Source organism: Eucalyptus grandis, chromosome 7 (assembly GCF_016545825.1).
Source record: "Eucalyptus grandis isolate ANBG69807.140 chromosome 7, ASM1654582v1, whole genome shotgun sequence".
NCBI classification, from domain to species: Eukaryota; Viridiplantae; Streptophyta; class Magnoliopsida; order Myrtales; family Myrtaceae; genus Eucalyptus; species Eucalyptus grandis.
Window position 1 is genome coordinate 15318472 of NC_052618.1, and position 4517 is coordinate 15322988.

Sequence of the window (4517 nt, forward strand, 5' to 3'; positions counted from 1 at the left end):
TACCGTCAAGTTCCTATCAGTCTTCACCGAAGAAGATGCGTTTGTCCAAGACTTCTCAAAAGGTGCAACCATCAGAGTGCATCGAATACTTTCAAAAGATCAATAATATGATTCTAGCGGATCCATCAGGACAGACTTGAAGAGTGGGAAATGGAACAGCTTGTCAGGAAATTTGAAAGAGAAAAGGACGAAAGTTTTGACAACTCAATGAATACTTCGAGTGAACAGAAACACCTATGTGTACCGTGTAAGGCATCTTGTCTTACACGATGCCTCGTCGGCCTGTATAATTGAGTCCACTATGCATTATTGGTGTGGGACTCGCTCTGTCTTTCTTAGAAGAAAAATCAATGAAAATTGTCGATTGATGTTGCCGTTTTGAGAATTATAGAAAAAAATACATTAAACTCATATCAATAAGTAACTTTTAAAAGAGCTAGAACAAAGGGACATTAACAAAATTCCAACCATATCGTCATATGGCAATTTTATGATACTTATTTCACATTCTAGTCTAATAATTATGGTTGGCATAAAATTTAAGCAATTTCAATTTTATTTTGTGAACTGAGTTTCTTTTCACTTAAATGGATGCCTAGAGGGGCTTTCTGTCAACAAATCTGCAAAAGATAATACATGAAAAGTCATGACTTATTTCTAATTAATGGTTAATATTAGTTGAATATAAGGATCTAGGCTACCCCAAGTCTGATGTGTCAATAAGGAGAACATTATAAATAAATAAAAAACTGCTATTTGTTGTACAATCACTAAAATGGCAAATCATTGAGATCACTCATCTCTTGAATTCTTAATGGGACATCACATATCCTCACGCAACAAGGGCTAATTGAAGTGAAGGGAAAGCATGCTCAGTTGGGCCTCATCAAGAGACTCGTCAGTTTTAGCTTAATAAGCAGCGACTCTTTTGCATAATTGATCATTGCCTCGGAAGGGGTGAAGTAGGAAAGCAATGTTTCTTGACAGTAAAAGGAAAGAGGCCAGACAAGCGAGGGCATCCGGTCAGTTTGTGCATTTACGAATACTTGGATGTTTGTCCAATAGTGGTGGACGAAAGGACACGGAGGTAGACATGGGTGACGGTGACTGGTCGAGTAAAGGAAGTAAAATGTAGAAAGCCATCTCAGCTCCTGCAACTACCCTCAATTACTCTCTCTCTCTCTCTCCCTCTCCCACTACTTTTACCCTAATTAAAGCGATCTCCCATATATTTAGATGGTTGTTCATGAGTGGTCGAAGAAAAGATGTGGAGACTTGGACATTAGAGACGGTGACTGACCAAGGAACTATAAAATGCAAGAAAAATAATAATAATCTATTTCCATGTATATGCTTTTTATCAGTCTTTTATCATTCTTGTCTTGATGAGCGACCAACATACAACAGCCTTTTTGTATTTTTATTTTTGGGCAGTGATGACGTGGAGCAGTCTCCTCTTTCTTCGGGGGGTTTTTGAGTCATTCTTAAATTTCTAAATCGCTGGATAGCTAGTATTAAACTCAGTCATTTATTATAAACTTTTCCGGCAAACTGAACCTTTGTGCTAAGTACAATATTTGAAAAATGAGTATTAAAAGTAAAATACTCCAAATAGACCCAAGCATTTGAAAGAAAATGGGAAAACTCCAATCAGAATGTGAGACATGAAACAATGTTAGTGGCGACTCATAATTATTTCCCATATTAATTTTGTTTGGTAAATAGCAGCAATACTCAAGAAAGTAAACTGATTTAAAATGTTAATAAAGAATGGCAAAATTTTAATTTATTTGAAGTTTTGATCTAACAATTCCAATTGAAGTTACATCTAATGTAAATTGAATTGTAATCTAACAATTTGCTTATTTATAATGTTACTTCTATATTTTATATATGATTTCATTGATTCGCGCAAGGAGTGGGTTTAGGACTGGTACCTAGTCAGTGTTTGTCTATTAACGGTGGAGTAAAGATGAGGAAACTTACGCATTGGGGATGATGGCTGGTCAAGTAAAGAGACAAGAAAACCATTTCTATTACCATGTTTAACTTTTAATTAAAAAGTACTGGGAGACACCGAAAGGAGATCTACCCCACGATAGTGCTAATAATTTATTTGCTGATTTTACTAGACTCACGATGGGTTGAAAATCACTCAGCGCAAATCCACAAAGACTTGCATGGAATTGGTTATGCTTTTTCAATATCATTTCAAGTTCAACTAGCTTAAAAATTCTAAGTGTCTTATATACACCCAGTCGCACTAAAATTGAGTTGAAAATGGGTTTCTTATACATATCGCCACGTCTAGATGGAACTACAAGTCACGCTGGTTTTGATCTGTCCTCATCCTTTTGTTCTCTTTATTAATTACATTTGCTATATTGAAGAATGACAAACTACATAAGGTACATATTATGCATGAGCGATGATTTAAGTCCAATCATTTTCATAATTTCGTTTTAATTGAAGGCGTTATATACATTTCAGATTCTAATCATTACTCCGTGTTGATTCACAAAAGTGCCAGCATACAAACATCGATGAAAATATTAATATTATGAAAAAAGATCAAAGATGCTGCTTATAATGTGCATGGGTGGTCTTGGCCTGTCCTTATCACGGGAGCGCTGCCTATCTTTCTATTTGTTGCTCTTTCCCAATTACATTTTGTTATATCAATGTGACAGAGTGTTTAGAGTATTCATATAATTCAAGTCAAATCATTTTGTTATTTTAGCAGTTGGTAATCATTTGTATTTTATTTTTGTAAGCCACTTTGATGAGTGTGCAACTTATATAATGCAAAGAAATCAATTTACTCCACAATTATGACACGACGGACAACTGTGTTAATTAAGGAATTGATTGGTTTTTAATTAAGGCCTCAACTAAGATTAGATTTTAAAAGGATATATAGTTTGTTGTCCACGTGAGTAGTGGACCATGCAAGAGCCTTGCGAGTTGGGTTTTCCTTCCCAGTAAAATATTAATTCATGATATGATACGTTATCTCTTATTTATATCGTGTGACAGCTATTGTAGCTTCTCATATCTCTTGAAAAATCAATTTTATAAATGAATCGTATATCTTGAGATCATCAATCAAGTTAGAAATTATACTAAATATTTGGCAAAGCAAAATCATATATTATAATTAAACAACTATCTTGTGATTATGATAAAATCTTTGTTTTAACATTTATGGTAAAACAAATTAAATAAATGTACTATCGATCATCTAGGATTTACACATTGAATGATACATTCCCATCTACTTGTTCGTATAGTTGCCAATTTAGAAAGTTAAGTTTACATGATTATATTCATTACCTAATTTCTCGCCATGAAAGCATAATGTCATAGACTCATCATGTATCGCGTGCTATTTGACTTATACTGTTATAATGCCTAAAATATTCAGTATCACACAATAACTAAATTAATTTAAGTTTCTATCTAAGCTAAACTCTTGTCGTGAAAGGTTATAAAACTGTCATGCCCTGCATGTTATGGTGCTACTTGACTTTACACCGTTAGTATGGTGTCACCAACAATTATACATTTAGTTATATTTACAAATGATAGATGCATATCCATGTAATATAACCCTCTAAAAATTTATTATTTTCGTTCTATAGACTTTTTGTAATAATAGATAATCTTTTATCCTATTGATTTTCTATCCATTGTTTTTTTTTACTTTTTAATATTGATTTATCTGCGAAGCATGTACCATAATTTTGTTTTTATGATGATAGATAATTGTTTGAATTCTCTAATGTCATTTATTTGTCAAATAAAGATTATCATGTCATAAAAGATTTCTAATCAACTAGGTATTACAATGAGTCAGTCGAGGTGTTATCTACATTTCAATTTCTAATCGTCACCCTCTTTTGAGTCAAACCAGCGGTTGCGTGCAAATATCGATGAAAATATTGATAGCATGAAAAAAGATTAAAGACGGTATTTATCACAATCATGTATTAGTTACATATAAAAATATCACGAATTTTCTTTAAGTACTCTGGAATTTCCAAGGGTCCCCACGCGCTTTTGCCTTGGTATATGGCACCGACGGTACTGTGTGAACGATCTCTCAATTGTCACCTCTTTTGGGAATTTTAACCCTAAGGAAATCACGGTAAGTGACAACGTCACGTGGGTGGAGCCTGTATTTGTCCATTTATTCTCAGTATTAAATACATTTTATTATATTGGTATTGACATATTGTGTAAAGTGCATATTCCAAGGGCGAAGGTTTAAGAGTGCATTTGGGAAGACTTTTGGAGAAAGTCTTTAGGAAAATGCAAAGCACATTTTCCAAAATGCAACTGTGTTTGGTAAATTGTAATTTAAAAGCCATTTATGAAGTACCTTTGAGCAAAATGATGTTTGGAGGACAAAGGACTTTTGTGAAAAAAAAAAAAATTATCAAAAGAAAAATAAAAAATAAAAAAATGAAAACCAGCAAGGGCGGGGCAGCCGGCGGCCACAGCAACCCCGGTGACCT